This window comes from Zophobas morio, unplaced genomic scaffold, assembly GCF_036711695.1.
Source record: "Zophobas morio isolate AGI-343-1 ecotype UQ-CSIRO unplaced genomic scaffold, CSIRO_AGI_Zmor_V1 ptg000021l, whole genome shotgun sequence".
Lineage (NCBI taxonomy): Eukaryota > Metazoa > Arthropoda > Insecta > Coleoptera > Tenebrionidae > Zophobas > Zophobas morio.
In genome coordinates this window covers 9,980,175-10,000,000 of record NW_026972126.1, presented here as the reverse complement: position 1 = coordinate 10,000,000, position 19,826 = coordinate 9,980,175, and the positions used below count along the sequence as shown (strand labels likewise).

Here is a 19,826-nt window from a genome sequence, read left to right as displayed (position 1 = left end):
TTATTAACCTGTTACCATCTACACAATATTGGTAACATATACTAGTACTAGCCCCGCCCACTCGCCCTTTATTTTCTTAAGGGCATGTTATTTCGCAATATCGGTCTTACCTCTGTAACTACTAGCCCCGCCCACCCGCCCTTTATTTTCCTAGTACTTGGACTAGTACTTGTTAAAGTAACACTGATTTTGGTAAATGACATATACTAAATATAAAAAAAAATAGATGGCGGATGGGCGGGGCTAGTACTTGTCAAGATAAGACTGATTTTTCCAAATGGCATACCCCATAAGAAAATAAAGGGCGGGTGGGTGGGGCTAATATTTCCCAAAATAAGACTGATTTTGGCAAATGATCTACTCTCTAAGAAAATAAATGGTAGAGGGTATATCATTGGGTAAAATCAATGTTACCTTGGCAAGTACTGTCCCCACCCACCCGCCCTTTATTTTCTTAGAGAGTAGGTCATTTGCCAAAATCAACTTACTTTGGTAAGTACTAGCCCCGCCAACCCACCCTTTATTTTCCTAGAGGGGTAGTACTTGTTAAAATAAGACTGATTCTGGTAAATGACATATACTATAAGAAAATAGATGGCGGGTGGGCAGGGCTAGTACCTGCTAAGGTAAGATAAGACTGATTTTGGCAAATAACATACCTTCTAATAAAATAAAGGGCGGGTGGGCGGGACTAATACTTGCTACGATAAGAGTGATTTCGGCAAATGACATATCTTCTAAGAAAATAAAGGGAGGGAGGGTGGGCGAGGCTAGCGTTTTATAATGATAAGACTGATTTTGACATTTTTGATATTTTCGATCATTTTTCAACCATTTTCGAAAATTAGCTAAAGACATTTGCACTTAATTTTTAATTTAAATTTTCCGGATATTTCTAATCGGCGACTATAACTCTCGTATCAGTACGCTAAGCTTTACATTTCAGATTCTTTTGAGAATTTTTGGACAATTAACGCTCAGTTTTGACATTTTCTACCGTTTTTCCAAAATCACCAATTGTAATATGGCAATTTTTATAGTTCCGTCAAATGAAATGTTTGTAGATAAAAAAGGAAATTATTATTAATTTTTGTTTCAGAAAGTACAGCTGTTTTAAGGAGGTGGTTGTAATATGTTCACAGAAATGTTTAAAATTTGTCTCTTTGACACAATAGTAAGTTCAGGACAGGTCAGATCACATTAGATCAAGTCATGTAAAGTGCACGAATTAAGTGTGGCGGCACAATAACACGTCGGTAAGCAGAGAAAGATAAGTGGCCTCGAGGTCTAGTGGTTAGGATGCTTGCCCGGAGAGTGAGAGGCGTAGGATTCGAATCCCACCGACACACAACATTTTTCTCTGCTTACCTACAATAAGAAATAAATTTTATACCAAATAATATAACAAAACGCATAGTTAATTAGCCCACTCACCCTGCCTCCATTGCAGTGATTGATTTTATTCGGTCTGAATGAAATGAATGATCTTATGCTAAAGAGAATTAAAATTAGTCCTTAGGATGACAAGAAGGGGGTGGGCGGGGCTAGTACTTGCTAAGATAAAACTGAGTTGACAAATGAGATAACCTCTAAGAAAAGAAAGGGCGGGTGGGCGGTTCTAGTACGTGGTAAGTTAAGACTGATTTTATCCAACTAAACTTTGACAACTATCGGTCCAAATGTTTCAATTTTTTTTCTCTGTAAAAATTGAAACAAACGAGAGAGAAACAGAAACAAGAGAACTATTTTTTCATACTTTAGGGAACATGAAAAATCAAAAAAGCATTTGTTAGAGTCCATTCATCCGACGAATAGTGATTTTTTCTTAAGTTTTTAGAACATTCTGATTATATTGATGAAGATAGGTTAGCTCCGAAAAGACTCAATCAGAGTAGATAGGGCAATAATCGATAGGAAAAAAATAATAGCAGAAAAAAGAGAATTCTATAATTCCAAAAAAGTTTTCATTACATCTCCACTGATAGAAATCTTGCCTGAATGCCGATATTTTCCAGATCATTGGTCAAAAATAATCATGACACAACAATGGTAAGGACTGAAACTCATTTACCCATTTATGTTGTCAAAAATTTAGCAAACTTGACACAAAGAATATTAAAATTCTTACGTTTTAGTGAAAAATATGTCGCTGCACGCCTGTGGTATTTGTTGTACTCTAGAGACGTGGTATTTAGTAAGGGTAGAGAATTTATTTAGTTTCAAACATTTTACAACCAAAACCCCCAAATTACCACACTGAGAATGAAACCGCAGTCCTAATAAAATTATTATTAAGTTTTAAAATTTTGCACAAATTTCAATAATAATCGTGTAACTACGCAAACACTTAACAATATTTGTACGGCTCGAACGTTTAGAATTAGCTACAGCGGATTTTCAATTATTCACAGTATGCAATTATTCAAGTTTGGACGTAGAAACCACTCGAAACAATATTCTTTTAGTGATTTATGGCCGCTCCGAGTAGATTAAATTATTGGAAAATTTTGTAATTTCCTAAGAACCACCACCGGCGGCTCTGCGAACTTATAATCAAAACAGGATTAACGAATTTTTTCATCCATTCATCTGCATTTACACGCTGTTTTATAATTTTTGCGAAATAATAACATCCATTTAAAAATGAATAATATTAAGTGCTCCCCTAAAAATATTCATTAAAAGACTCATTTATTTTTGCATTCACCGTAATGTTATGTTTACACTACAACATGAAAGTCTGAAAATTGCTTTCTTATCGTAATAATTAGGTTGTAATTCAACGCGGCACCTGCGTGCATAAATGGCTCCCGTTTTTGGAAAGTTAAATTGACTAATTTTCTACTTTGTACTCTTGCACGCCTTGTACTCGTAGAAAAAATGTTGCATTTTATTTTTAGTGACCACTGTGACTAATATTTAATACTATGCACTTATTTTTACGAATACTCGAACACAATTCTTATGTACACATCACAATCAGCAAAACGCTGAAATATCGATTTGCACTTTCCACGAACGTCAACTATCTTTTAAACTCGTACACACCAGTCCGCAAATATTTAGATAAAGAACTAGAAAATAGTCCAATTTTAATTAAATGAATGCATGCTCCATTTTCATAACGCCACCCCGGAAGGCAAGCGTGCGGAAGTACAGGTCAAAATCCTCCGATCTAAATTTTAGTAATTAGGCGAAATGATGGTTCATTAGATTTCAGTTATTTGATCTCATATTCGTGGAACATTCGCTAATCAACTAATTAAGCTTTCGGGTGAAAAACCTAAACCGCTCAAAGAACTCCAATTATCATCATCACTAAATGATCGATTCGAAATAATGAACGCATCACAACAACTGACACGTTCATTACTTTAAAACTACCTTCAGCCACGTGTGAAATTTCCAATTAATACGCGGACAACCCATAATGGCCTTTTCCACGGTGAGAAGTAATTTGTCATTTTTTATCTTTGCACGTGTTGAGGGTAGCTACATACAGGGCTCAGCAGTGCAGACAAAGGGATTTTTGTCACATTGTGCTATCAACAGAAATGCATTGTGTAAAAGAATTATTACAGAAGTTAAAACTTGAATGTTTGCTTAATAGAGACAGTTAATTATCAACTTGTTTCAATCTGTTTGATAAGTTGATAAAATTGTTTATTTGGTTTTTTGTTTCATATTTTCAGTACAATTTATTTATTTTAAAATGGCAATACTCAAATAGAATTTATTTAGCAGAATTTTGAGACGATGTCATCAAATTTTTGATGCAAACGAACTAACAAATTTTGATTAGCTATTTACCGAATGGTCTTAAAGAACATTCAAAATCCCACACAAATTGCAGATTCGATTAATGGTTAATAAAATTAACAGACAAATCGACTGACACGACGATAGACAGACTACCAGTGTTGGGCAGTATCTAGATATAGTGAACCAAGAGTTATAAGGTTATATGGCCATCATAAAATCATCCCATTGTGTCGAAGTTAAGTTGTTTACAATAGAAAAGGTTTTAGGGTCATAAATAACGTGTCCACTGCAGCTCGACCGGCTCTTGTGGTTTCGTTCAGGGGCGGCTTTCACTAAATAGGAAAATCCACCACTCCACTATTTCTTTACTACCTGCAGCCGCTGAGGGTTCCGAAATAACCACTCGCTTTGAAAGCCGGCCCTGTTAAATATGAGCAAGAAATGTTTAGAAGATGATTTATTGCCAACCGGTAAGCTTAGTGCGAACCACACAAAGGGGGTATTTATTTGCGGTCAACTACTTTTATGATGGCCATATAACCTTATAGGATATAAAGTATCTAGATACATTTTTGGGTATCTAGTATCTGTATCTAGAGCAAATCGAATTTAAGCACAAAATATCTGTATCTAGATACAAAATTAATGGCGCAGATACAGATACTTTTTTTTTCACTTTTTTTTTCAGTAGTTATTAGTTGAGTTATACTAGTAGTAATTTTTGATACTTCATTTTGGTGATTTTGGTCACATAAACAAAAATAAAGGTAAGAAGTCTACTAATAGTGTTCTGTCGCGGAAATTGTCATATTTTAAACACCATCATTTCCTACATTGTAGTCTTCAGTACTTACACATCTTTAAATATAATCCTGAGGGGTACTAAATCTAAGCCATGGTAAGATGGTATTTTAAAAACCATAAACCACAATTCACTATTTACTGCGTTTTACGCTTGTCGGGGCAATGCATTTTATCTGTGTACCTGAGCAACCCGGGTCCGGTAGGCCCGCTAGTTGTATTTGTGTTATTAAATAAGAGCAATTTTAATAGTAAAAATATTTATTTAAGGTATGTTATTATTTTTAGAAAATAGTAATTGCGTGTTACATAATGATTAATTTTTTCAATTAGCACAAATTAGTTTTGTAATCGACTAATCGAATGTTCAATACATACATTTCTCTCGCATAAATCGCATATTTGTTACTGTTTTATATCTTTATTTTTCAGACAAATGTAGCATCTTTTCCTGTTGCCTCATGTGTCATTTCTTCACTTTTTCATTGTTGGACCTAACGTGAGGCGGGCTTGGCAGGTCCGTTTTGCCATAAAATGTGCCGATTTTGTTTAAGTGTAATTATCTTGGGCAATAAAATTTATATTTTTACTACCCTCGGTAAAATAATTTATCGTGATATATTCTCAGAAATCGTGAAACCAGATTAAAATAAGAGTTTCAACAAAAATCTGAAAATTTAAAGTTGCACTCTGGTGATTTCGGCCTGCCAGGCAGTCTTTGATCCTATAAGGGGTTTAAATACCTTTCTAAGAAATTGTATTTATTTTGCCTTAAACGGAACCAGCAATTCTTCCTAAAATGTATATACCTGCCGCACCGGGAAAGACGATTACCAGACATGGTCATAAAAACATGGTAAGCCAATATTGAAGAATAATAATTTATGACAGGTTGCCGACAACAGATCTTCAGCACAGAATAATCATTTCCCGTATTCTTTGAAATATTAATTTTAATGCTAGAGATAGTTATTAGATATACTCAAACACAATTTGGACACTGTAGTATGGGAATAAAAACAAAAAAAATATTCTTTTTAAGCGTACGTAATAAATATTGCACAATTTGCGACACATCAAACAGCGAAGCGATGGCCTATTTGCAGGAAAAAAGAAAAGATTTTTCAGTCTTGAATAACTATGCTACAGTAAAATGTTTATTTTTTAAATTTAATACCACAATCCCGTCTTCTGCACCTGTGGAACGGGTGTTTAGTAGCGGAAACCAAATTCTGACGCCAAGAAGAAATAATTTAGGTGACACTAAGTTCGAAATATTGTTAATTTTAAAAAATTCATTAAACAATACATAAAAAAATACATAAACATGTTTTCAGTTATTTTATTGCCAAAGCTTCAAAAAGTATCTGTTTTCTTGTATCTGTTATCTAGATACATTTCGAAAAAATCGAAAACAATCTGTATCTAGATTTTTTTTAAAGTATCTGTCCCCAGACGGGGACCAGAGACCGACAAGTTTACGCTCGGGAAGTAAAAATACAAAATTTATCCAAATGATTACATCGCTCTTTTCCGTTATGGAATTTATAAAAAGTTTAATTATTGAAAAATGAAGCTTTTAATTCGTTGAAGTCACTATTACTCCTACGCTTTACTTTATTGCCACTGCGTGTGCCACAAATGAATTCACGTTACTAATTCGAAAGCTGATGACTAATTAGTGTTCATTAATAAATTGTTACGTGAATGGTTAGGGATGGGTCCATTCATATCCATATAATATTTTCACTCGCACGGAAAACATTTTAATCAATGAAGTTATCAAATCTTCCCTGGATACAGCAAAACCGGAACCGCTATAATTATTTATTGATTTTCTGTTTATTTAGATTTAAAAGTTTAACATATTTATAAGACATCAAAAATAATTTGTGGAAATTACCTTTTTTATGTTCTAAAAATTCACGATTCATTCATTCACTCGTCCAACCTCCAAACTCGTCTTCTTTTGGCATTTCAAGTAACTCTGTATAGTTTTCCTATCAAAATGCACGCGGGTTGTGTTTCTAAATGTGTTGAATTTTACAACAATGTCTCAGCAAATAATTTTGATTTTATCTTTCTCACAGAATTTTGGCTTACTAGTGATATCCATTGTAGTGAACTCTTTCGCACCAACTATACTGTTTTTCGTAAAGACGTTCTATGGAATATACAGGTTTGTCTAGAGGTGGTGGTGTTGTTTTTACAGCTAAAAACTGTTACTTTTGCACTGAGATCGATTTTTCATCAATTAGACAATATTTTTCCTTCTATTGATATTGTCGGTGCAAGAGATTATTGATAATTGTCATACTTTATTATTGTTTTATAGTTATATTCCACCTCACATTTCATTAGAGCAGTTCGTTTTATTTTTTGACTCATTTAGTTCCCTTGAGATTTTTTCAAATAACAATCACTTTTTACTTTTTAGTGATAGGTGATTTTAATACTCCTAATTATGCAAGCAGCTATAGTGATAGTATTTGTGAGACATTGAATATTTTTAAAACATTCCATGGATGCTCCCAATGCAATTATTAATTGTAATAATCGTCTTCTAGACTTGGTTTTTTCCAGTTTTAATTATTGTTCGCTTGATAAAGCCTTCTTCAATTTTTGGCTATTGATTGGGGTTTCATAAATAATATTGATAATGTGGAAAAAGCATGTTCGTCGCGCGACAATTGATCGCAAACAACTGATCGCAGCGTCAATTGGTCGCAGCGACAACTGGTCGCAGTCACAATTCATCGCAATACAATTCGTCGCAAGTACAAACTGGTCGCATGCGACAATTGATCGCAGGCGAAAAATGATAGCGTTTATAGAGAAAATAAGTAATTGTTATGAATGAGGAAAATAAAATAAAGTGCTTTATTCTCAAAAATGTCATTATTTCTAAAAAGTGTCAAAATAAATACATAGGAGTTCCATAAAAACAGTTTAAGCTCATTTCCGACTAAACCAAAGTGCAAAAATTGAAAATATTGTAAAATAATTTTTTTAATGCTGACACATATTTCGTCGGTATGCTACTGTATCGTTCATTTGGATTATTCGTCTTATTAAGACACTCAAGTAAGTGATTCATGCTTTTTTTTCTCACAAGTTTAAAGTTTGTGAATTAAACGACTCAAAAAAATAGCTTTCTAAACGTGTTACATACGTCATTTTTTTTTTATAAAAAAATGGCTTTAAAATTATTACAGCTGTCAAATTAAAAATTTATAGATTCATCATAATCAATGAAATCGTGAAAAAACTCTCGTTACAGTTTTAAGTGAAAAAATATTATTTTCATTATGTTTGATAGTTTAAAAAATTAAATATATATATTTTTTAATAAATTTGGTGCAAAGAAATTTGAATTTATATATTAACAATTAACCTTGGAGTTTACTGCATTCTTTGCAGACAATTTTTTGGTCACTACAAATTAGTTCTGGATTATCTTTAATGCATGATAAAACCGAAGATGTTTTTTCATTCAGAACTTTTTTGAACGCTCACACTGTTAATGAGGCGCTTGTAGATACGAAAGAATGAATAATAATTTATCTCATTCCCTTTGCTAAGTACCTACATACCAATCTCCACTTTTACGCCATTTGTGTAAACAAGATCGTAAAAAGATTAGTTCTGACCATGGAGTAAAGAATATACTCATACTGGAGGAAGTGCCAGATTTAAAATGATAGTTTCAAGCCAAACCGGTAAAGTGTCATAAACAGTACCCCTCATTACCCAGATAAGACTGCCGATGACAGTGACGTACAGTTTTTTTTTTTTTAGCAGCTCATGGAATAAAAATTGTTGAATAAAACAACGCACATAACAGATTTATATTCTCTATTAATTAATATTATTTAAAACATTTAAATCAATCAATACATCAAGAGTAAGTAACAAGCAATACAAACAGTGAATACCGTTAAAAAGTAGAAACAACCAATATGACGACGCCACTGAGTAGTGGTTATTCGCAATGGCGTGACTAATTTTTAGTTTGGGAAGTTTGAAAAGTTTATTGAGGGGCATTTCACTCGGAAGGCCGACTATTCACTCAGAATTATTTGCCTAATCTGCCGGATGTAGGTGGGCAGATTACGCGGCTTTAATCTTCTCCAGCCCATGTTGTAAATTTTTGTAGGATGCAAAGTGCGGAGAATAATAAAATCAGGTAGCAGCACCGTAGCAGGGTCATTCATGGAAAACTGCAAACCAATTACTTCTTCCTTTTTTTAGATCTAAGAGCTGCTTTACACGTCACAGAAATATCTATTGTAAAAGGAATTTTCAGAAATAATTTTCTCGTTATTAATCGGTTGCAACAGATCAAGAGGCACTCGAAGCAAGCCCTGATAAACTTATTAGCGGTGCCAGCGGAGATCTCTAGCTGGCTTCGGTACCACCACACTCGCGTAACCTCCTTTTCCAGAAATGTCAAAATGACATTGCCAAACCCAAAGCAATATTGGATTAAGCATTTCCGTCTAAATTCAGTTACTATCAAGTGGTACACGGTATTCGTATTTTGGGTAGCGTAAAAATAATTTTGAGAAGTAATTTTCTCGTGACTAACCCTGTATATGTATTTTTTACACCCACATATGGTACAACTGAATTTTTCTTCAGTGCAATACTAGTCACATAATAATAATTTAAAAGTAAGTTTTTAGTTGCATAAGTACCTACATTTCTTAGATTTCCCGGTAACACAAAATTATTCTGGACGCTCTAACAAAAGTTTTTGCAATATATATTTACAATACACGTAAACCTTTCTCACACCCTGTAAAAGATCCGTTGCAATTTACAAGGAATTATATTAAGTATTATATCCGTCCAGTGGAATTAAATTCGCTGCATATGGATACTCTAGATGTACTATTAATTAATAAATTTTATTGTTTGGTGATATGTATAAAGACAAGAATATACAATAGAGACAATTCTGTATCAAAATGTGTTAAAATTTAAAGGTTGTTAAAAATATGATTTTTTAAATAATTGTTTAATAAATCTAGTTAAGAACAATAAACATTTTTTTTTTATGTTGAGTACCTACTTATTATAATGAAGCTAGCTCCTATAATATAATAGGTAAAATAAGCAACGAAATAAATAGTAACAATCTCTTAAAAAAATAACCAAAATGACAATTTATTAATAAAAAATCGTATGTAACAAGGTGTTTACGCTCATATTTTTTAATTTTTAAAGTGCAACTACAAACTTCGTCACTTATCTATATTCAAATTGTTTTTAATTGGATATTTACACCTTACCTGATTGCTAAATTTATTGCAACTTAAAATTCAATACAAAATACTTAGTTTTAATAAAAGAAAATACTTCCCGATGAATTTTACCTTGCGACAATTCAAGCTGCGGTAAATTTACGTGCGATCAGTTGTCGCTGCGATCAATTTACGTGCGATCAATTGTCGCGTGCGACCAATTGTGCTGCGACGAGTTGTTTTGCGATAAATTGTCGCGCGATCAGTTATTTGCGACCAGTTATCGTAGAATCAAATATTTTCCCTCAAATCTCCACCGCCAATATTACCCTCCTTGGTTTACTAGTGACGTCATTTATTCAATTCAATTAAAAAATTGTGCTTTTAAAAAATACAAAAAGACTCCTTTAAACGTCTTCGTTCCAAGTCTAAAGCACTTATTTATTAATATTGCTTACAAAAAATAGTTATCCGACTTAGAACAATCCATTTCTGTTGATTCCAAAAAGCTTTATTCAAAGCAAAAAAGGAACATCTAGAATTCCAGGCCTTATGATCTAAGTGATGAGTTATCTGATCCATCTGAAATTGTTGACGCTTTTGCAGACTTCTTCGATAGTGTATTTATTGCTTCTAAACCTATGGAGTACTCACAGCTCATTTCTAACACTAATTCTAATATTTGCATTTATATTTTTACTTCCCGAGCGTAAGCAAAGGAAGTATTGTAATCGAGTCCGTCGGCCGACTCTCTACTTTTACGTTTTCTCGATCTTTCATGACCCCTAGAAGACGAAGAAATAGGTCTCCAATTTCCGTCTGTCTGTCCGTCTGTCCGTCTGTCCGTCTGCCGTCCCGGATTTTTATTAGACAGATAATCTCCGAAAGTACTCGACCGATTGTTGTGAAATTTTGTACTTATATTAAGAATATCATATATATGGTAAAACGCTAACCAAAATTTGTCTAATCATCCCCACCACTAATGCGATGACGTCACTTCAAAATTGTACATAGTAAATGGGTTTTCAATTGTATAAAATAACATAGTCCTACACATGTAGTTTACAACTCCGAATCGACTTTTCACCCGAAACGTCCAGATTTTTGGAAAAAAAATCAAAAGTATAAAACAACATTTTGAAATTTAATTTTTAATCTGCTAACCAGAATGCTTTGAAATGTTGCAGATGTTTTAAGGCTATAAAGAGCATCATAAATCTTTAGTCAAAAAATATTTGCTTATCCCCTCCAAAAACTTGATGACGTCAGCTCAAAAGTTTGTGGAATAAATCATATCTAAAATGTACAAAATATGATGAGTCTGTACTTGTGATCTATCACTCCATTCATATTTTTTGGATTTGCATACATAGGGTGACTCAAAAAAATTAATGAATGCGTAAATTTATTTTACTGATTTACTCAGAAACTACAAAACCGAATGCTTTGAAATCTTGCAGATGTTTTAAGGTTATAAAGAGCATAATAAATTTTTAGTCAAAATATATTTGGTTATCTTCTACAAAAAACTGATGACGTCAGCTCAAAAGTTTGCCGAATAAATCGAATCTAAAATGTACAAAATATGATGAGTCTGTACTTGTGATTTATCATTCCATTCATATTTTTGGATTTGCATATGCAGGGTGACTAAAAAAAATTAATGAATGCGTGAATTTATTTTATCGATTTAAGCAGGAATTACAAAACCGAATGCTTTGAAATCTTGGAGATATTTTAAAGTTATTATAAGCATGGTAAACTTTTGTCCAAAATGTATTTGTTCATCCCTCCTAAAAAAATTGATGACGTCACCCTTAAATTTTGCTGAATAAATCCTATCTAAGATGCAAAAAATATGATGAGTTTGTACTTGTGATTTATCATTCCATTCATATTTTTTAGATTTTCTTAAGAGGTGGTTCAAAAAAATTAATAAAGTCAATTTATTTTATTGATTAAATTAAAGGCAACACTTATTATTAGTATTACATTGGACCAACCCAATTTGGTAGACACAAAATTTGTTAAAGGAAAAACTCGGTTGAAACATAAAGGTAGCACGCTTATTTACATCGACTGTAACATTACAGACCTGCATTTGTTTTATGCGCTCACTTGGTTCCGCGAATGTGGAATAGACATGTTTATAATCAACCAATTGTGAATTTCACCGTCAAGAATTAAAATAAAACCCAATGTTTTATATAATAAGTGGAAGTCGAAGCAATAAAACCGATGGTCGTTTTGTTTACAGTTTCTCTGTTTGACTCTCACGTATGCTGTTACGCTTTTCATCTTAAATTAAGAATGTTTATACGTAAACGATTTTCAGTTGCCTCTCATATTACTGGACAGCGGATTTCTGTCGGGCTACGGCACGATTATAGGTGGGGACGCGCTGGATCGCCGGGACTCAGTAGCGGGTGATAGATAATCACTGAATTTAATCGGTACTAATTCCATAAATATAATTAACGATTTATTAATCAAACGGCTAAGTAAATGAGAACGGGAATTAACAGCAGAGTGCAACGAAACAGCGTTATTCTAATCTGAAATAAACGAAGTGCAGTCCGTAACCGCAATGAATTCGCATCCCGTACGAACCGTACCGAGTTTGGCCTTGCCTAGCCCGACAGAAATCCGCTCTCTACATATTACACACCGGCGCCGTATACGTGAGTAAATTGTTTCGTAATTTTATTGATTATAACAAATCAATATTCAAAACGACCCAATTCATTTTCCCGAAAATTTGGGAATACAATAATTTTATTCTTAGTATTACACTACATCTATCCCAACTGATATACGTGTCCTCGCAAAAATGTTGATGACGTCATCGCAATTTTTTTTTAAATTCCCACTACAAAAATGTAATGAGAAAAAAAAACACAATAGGCATGCAGTCGTCAAGTTTCCGACAGCAAGGGAAGTACTGTCTAAACTCTTTAGACCAATTTTTATTTCACCGTGCCAAATTCAAATTACTGTTGAAGATGTTCTGATAATTTAAAAAAAAAACCAAGGATTCTTTCACAATGGGTATTGATGCCATTCCTTCTTTCTTACTTAAACACTGTGCGCAGGTTCATGCTAAGCCACTTTGTATTATATTAATTTAATAATAAAGATATCCGTCTTTCCTTCACTTTGGAAGAAGGGTTATTTTTGTCCCATTCTTAAGAAAGGACAGCAGAATCAAGTGACAAATTATAGAGGTGTTTCGATACTTTGCAACTTTGCTAAGATTTTCGAATCAATTTTGTATTATCACATTTATTCATCGACGAAGCTATTGATTTCATCTAGTCAGCATGATTTGGTGTAAATTACAAATGTAGCTGTATTTTTCCAATATATATCGAAAGTAATTGATAGTAATGGACAATGTGATGACATATTTACTGATTTCGTAAAGACTTTCGATAAAATATATCATTATTTATTACTGCAAAAGCTCTGTATCCGTTATTGAACCTTTTAATCTCTTATCTGACCGATAGAATCTCATTTATGAAATACAGAAACTTTAACTCTAAATCATTTACTCGTTTACATCTTCTGGGGTCCCACAGGGATCGAACTTAGGACACTTGTTGATTTTGCTCTTTATTAACGATCATCCTGATGTTATTTTCTGCAATAAACTTATGTTGGCTGATGATCTCAAATTATACAAGGAAAGTAATTCTGTTAATGATTGTTACTATCTTCAGTTTGGGTTAATTTTGCTTTACCATTGGTGTATTCGAAATCTATCTAGCATACACAATATTTTACAAACTGACGAAACTAGAAAGGCAAGAAATCGCAACCACAAAATTTATCGCGAGAAAATAAAGTTAACTCGAATTAACTATAACAAAAAATTCATTAACACTGCTAAAAACAAATGTTAAGCTATGTGGACAGTAATAAACGAATCTCGCAATAATCTTGGCTCCAACAATAGTGATAGCAAGCAAGCCTGTGATATATCTAGTGATAATTTTAATGGTTACTTTACGAATGTTGCACCATGCGTAATTAATGATCTTCCTACAGACTGTGAAAACCCTATACAGTTAATGTCCGATAATTCCAAATTTATGTCTTTGTGTTCTACTAATGCTTTTGAATTCACTGAAGTATCAATGGCGCTGGTCAGAGACGTAATAAACTATTTAAAGAACTCGAACTGCAAAGATATAGATAATAATCTAAACATCAATCTTATTAAGACTATTAGAGATCTCATCATCTCTCCGCTCACTACACTTGTCAATCTGTGTATAAAAGCTTTCCTGACTGTCTAAAAGTTGCTTTTGTTATTCCTATTCACAAAAAAGGGAATGTTAAGGATCCGAACAACTACAGGCCCATCTTATCCAAAATACTGGAGAAACTTTTATACATACAGTTAGGACATCTTTTTGAAAATAGTCAACTATTTGCTGACTCCCAGTTTGGTTTTCGCAAAGGACGAAACACTACTCACGCTGTGCTATCTCTAACAAACACAGTATTCTATATATTCTTGATCTGACCAAACTTTTGACTGTGTCTCCCACGACATCTTGTTGAAAAAATTACATATGTATAATATCACTCCCCATAGCTGTAGCCTACTTTCTTCTTTCCTCTCCGGACGCCACCAGTTAGTTAAAGAAGGTGACTCAATTTTCGGACTCCTACCAATCAAAATTGGAGTGCCCGAAGAATCTGTCTTGGACCACTCCTGTTTTTAATCTTTATAAATGACTTTCCTTTTTATTTACAGGTGAATATTATGTTATTTGCCGATGATACGACTGTAGTGAGCACTGGTACTAACGTCAATATCGTAATTCACATACATAAGGAGACACAATTAAGAGCAGAACCTTAGTTTGCAGCTAATAGATTGCTTCTAAATGAAGCCAAAAAGGGTTGAAATGTTATTCTCATTGAAATAGCACGATTTTCACGACGATTTTGACACAAATGCTAAATTTCTAGGGCTCGATATTGATGACCATCTTCAATAGAGCTGACATGAAGAAATGACTGCCAAAACTATTTGTAAAAATATATTTCTACTGAGAAACCTCAGCATCACAGCTCCTACCGATTTCTTAAAAAATGCTTACTTTGCTCTCTGTCAGAGTTATTTTACTTACGGGCTAATAGTTTGGGGTCATACGCCAATAAGACATAGATTAAACTCCAGCGAAAGGCAGTTAGGATTATTGCGGGACTTGGTTACAGAGAAGATTGTAGAGACAAATTTATTGAGTTTACAATTCTTACTCTGACCTCACTATATACATATTTCATTGTCTTAATTTTATAAAAAAAATCTAAGTGATTACTTGTCTCATCGTGATGTCCACAACCATGATACGCGGTACAAGTCTAAACTACGCTTGAGAAAATTGAGGCTTCACAAGTCTCAAAATGGTACCGAATATTGTGGCATAAAGTTTTTCACCAGGTTGTCCGATGACGTGCAAACTCTGTCCATGCGTAAATTCAAAATTACTTTGAAACAGTATTTGCTCTCAAAGGCGTTCTACACCTTTGAAGAGTTTCTAAATGATGTGTTGTACGTTTCTCTCTAAATGTATTTAATTTTGTATTTTGACTTATGCAAAAACCGCTGTAGTTTTTATGCACTAATAAACTTTTTCATAATAGAACGACTATTCTGTGCTCTTGGCTAAAATTAATTTTCTTCTACTACGATTAAATACTCGTCAACATATTTCATTTTATATTAACTCTGTTAGAATTAATACTCTAGGCAGATTTCCAATTAATTTAAAGTGCGGTTTATTTAATTGTATTTCTAATATCTGTGATATTCAGAATGATTCATTAATTTTAATCTGTGCTAACTTACTAAACATTGTAGAATATTACTATATGTTTAAGATGTACTCTTATTATGTTTAAGGTTACTTTTTTTTGATGATTTCTTCCTGTTGAATCAATAAATATTATTATTACTTATCTAAACAAAGACATTACAATTCTTCAAGATGTTTTCAAATATAAAATACCGAGGATTGTGTAAAGAAAAGAAAAAATATGAACAGGTGGAAAGAGTATTCCTAAGTGTTGCTAGAATATGATGAAGCAGAGAAAGATGTAACGAAGTAAGGAAAGGATCAGAATACAGCACGGCCAAAGCAAGAATGAGCGAAAAGAAGACGGAAAAAGAGCTGAAAGAACGAATACACAAAATGAAGAACCATAAAGTACCATGCACGACGAAGTAACGATGGAAATGATTAAATAAGAAGAAAATAAGTACAAGTAAAGAATTTAGATTTAGGGTAACTTTTCGTTAATTCTTGTAAAAGAATCAAAAATTTTAGCTGTTAGTTAATTTAACAGGAGCTTATCCTTCCATATTTTTTATAAATATTGATTTAATATTTTTCTCAGTTTGCGTCGTCCACGAGACGAAAACGTAAACAACATGTGTTAATGTTCTATAATCATAAAATCCATATTATTGATTTCCTTAAATTTCAAAAATATCTATTACGCACAATTAAATCAACAATGAAATTTACTTACAAAAAATTTTGAATGAATCAATCAATTGTAAAAAGAATGACAAGACAAATTTAATTAACATGTTTCCAGTCCCACCACAATATAAACCAATGTTTTAAAATATCAAAGTAATCAGGTCAGTAGCTTCAACAAAGAAAGATAAGCGACAGACAGACAAACGGCAATAAAACTCCTATCCGTGAACTGTGAAACACGAAGCAAACATGAAATTAGACATTTGTCAGAACGACCCTATTATAATACTTCCCTTAGCTCAGCTCTCTTGAACTGAATAAGGAAAAAAGTCGCTTTATATTTGACATTTAACAAAAAACTATGACTACGAGAGCTGGCTTTTTATTTATTATCGTGCTTGGGTCGGCTGAAGCCCGATTTCGTTTCAACTAACTGTGAACAAGCAGCAAAGTTGAAGTTCTATTTCGTTTTGTTTTTATTTTAAAAAATATACCTACAACTCGCGCACCGCAATTTCTCTAAAGTGCCGCTACGTTCTCAAATTACAGGAGGAAATTCTATCGGTATCCATTTGTGTACAGAGATGAAGAAGTTTTCATAAATGTAAATAAAGGTGCATTTGCACTGATACTCTTGAAATATTGCAGTCGTAGATTTGTTTAATGTTCTTCCAAAGTACAGAATTATATATCATAATGTATGTATTATGTAGTCAAGTTGGCTGTGAAAACACATCGTTCCAGCAGTTTCGGAGATTACATGTCTAATAAAAATGGATACGGACAGACAGACAGACACGCGGAAAAGGGCGACTACTTTTTTCATACTGTAAGGTTATTAAAGGTCGAAAAAATATAAAAGTGGCGATTCGTCAGATGGACTTGATTACTATATTTCCTTAGCTTACGCTCGAGGAGTAAAAAGGATGTTCTTTTCAAGATTTTCCGACCAAATTGTAAAGAGAGTTTACTTAATGATTTTTTTGGGCTTTGTGCCATCCTTTCTCTCAAATCTTCAACGACTTGTTCACTAACCGGACGCCTTCCGGATGACTTCCTTAGAAACATTTCCAATGTCCCTGAATCGGTCCACTATCCTTTTTATACGAGTGTTTAAAGCCTGTTTCTCGATCCTTAGAAAATTTCTCCAGATATTCATTCGTACAAGCTTGAACAGAATACATCCATTCCCCTTTTGCATTTAATGCCGCAGTTCTATTTTAAGACACAAGAATAAACCAACTATTTAGTTGCACAGTTCTACCAATATTACAAAAAGAAATCTTCCTAGAACTGTAAATTTAAGAAGCAACACACAATCCAATTTTATCAAAGTACCTATTATACGAAAGTAGAAGGATATTTACAACTATTTGCATAATACCCAGTGACTTTTAATTGTTGTGATTTTTTTTAACAAGTTGGCAATATTTTTGAAATTTTATCACCTATCGTCTGTTAACAATTATATTAGACAAGTACTCTCCAAAACTAGTGGATTGATTGTCGTAAAACTTTAGACATGTTTTAAGAATGTCGTGAACATAGTAAAAAATTATTCTAAAATTATTTCGACGGAACTTCCTCGGCCCTGAAGTACAGTCCAACAACTCTAAAAATCTCTAAAAAATTAACACAATATAAATAATACCAGTCACACTGTAAGAATAATATTTTTATGTGTTTACGACGTCCAACTTTTTTTTCAGTGAGGGCTTATATACAAATGTTTTCAGAGATTCTTATAGACCTTGTCTTTCTGAATTCATTAGTATACCCATCTTTCGCCACTACCTTTGATTTGAACGCATTATGTTACACTCTGTTAACTTATTTACATTTGGTCTGGAGAGCACTTCACCCATGATAGGAAATGGATTAACAAGCAAATGCTCCAAAACTATGAATGGAACACCAAACACGTAATACAAAAGTGACATATTGACCATATAAACAACATGGAAAAGAAAAATATTTTATAAAAAAGTTTTTGTAAAGTAATGTGATCAAAATCATCAAGGATTCATAAACCACGAGTACAGAAGTAGATCCTTTCATAAAATTTAAATAACCTTAACTACGCAATATAATGAGCGGACGTTATAAAATTTTTGGTGGGGATGATTAGACAAATTTTGGTTAGCGTGTTACGATCTACGTGATATTCCAAATTTACATAAAAAATTTGACAACAATTAGTCCAGTAGTTTCGAAAATTATGTGTATAATAAAAATCGACACAGACGACAGACAGACAGACAGACACTTATGCTCGAGAAGTAAAAACTAACCGAAATTTGTCCATTTGTGAAAATGACATCTCAGAATTTTGCTAAATAAATTCTGGTTATACCGTGCAAAATAATATTCTACATAATAATAAGTAGTGCCTTTGTGGTTATTAATCCAGTTATATTTTTCACTTTACGCTTGTAGGTTTTTCGTACACTCCGATGTTGTCTCGAAGTATATCAATGAATCAACCAATTAAATTGTCGTATTATTAGCACTACGGCCTTGCTCAACGTTCCTCTAATAGTTATTAGCATAAAATGTTATACAAATCAGATTTTTTGTGAAAATCTGGATGCCTAGAGTAAACAATCAAGTCGGATTCATAAACCACAAGTACAAAAATATGTTATTTTATAAAACTTCAATATCATTTAATGTCAAAAATGCTTAAAATACGTCATCATGACGTTTATAATATTGTCGTTTTAAAAATAATCGATTCAGTTTTATCCATTCGTAAAATTAAAAACTTATAAAGTGTAAGTGGTCACATTAGTGCCAAAAAATGTTTTTGATTACATTGTACTTGTTCATATCTTGTCATTAATTCTTAATTTTGTGAAAAGTAACAAATATTCTTAATTTAAGTATCTGTCGACATAATTTTCATATTTCACTTCACATACGTTATATTTACATGATACATTCACTGTCTATCTTCCACCTGGCCTCTACTTATACTACTAGATAATACAATGAACTCAATATTTATGAATTATTTATTGATGTTTACATTTTCATTCTCTTCGAATAAATTACCCGTAAAAAATTTTTAGCTTATATTAAAGGGAACAAATTGAATTCCTGCCCACGAAACTTCATTATTTTTACTTCGCTTTAGAATATATTCTCTTATCGCAATATTTGTGACGTCAACCGGATTTTAGTTCATTACTATTCTACCGTGTTTTATACTTCCCTAATAAAAATTTAAGAAGATTATAAAATAAAACTGCACGGTAATCGGTAAATGGATAATATGATGCAAATCCTCTTACGACATTGAAGTTTTCAGTCGAACCACAAACAGCAAGTTAAAGTTATGTGAAATACATTCGAAAAACAATACTGCATAAAACAGATTTACGAACGCTCAGTGAAAAACAATTTGAAATAAACCGTAGAAGAACATCCGATTGGCTTTTATGAACAATTTTGAAGCAGTGTTATTACCATGGAACAACAGATGCAAAACTGTTTACTGATAGAACTAAAC

The 19,826-nt window shown here is 32.8% G+C and overlaps 1 protein-coding gene across 2 annotated transcripts in view; it reads left to right on the top strand.

Moving 5' to 3' along the window:
- LOC135132949 (uncharacterized protein) overlaps nt 1-19,826 on the top strand; it is an 84,953-nt gene that overhangs the window by 26,120 nt on the left and 39,007 nt on the right. The window lies entirely within an intron of this gene.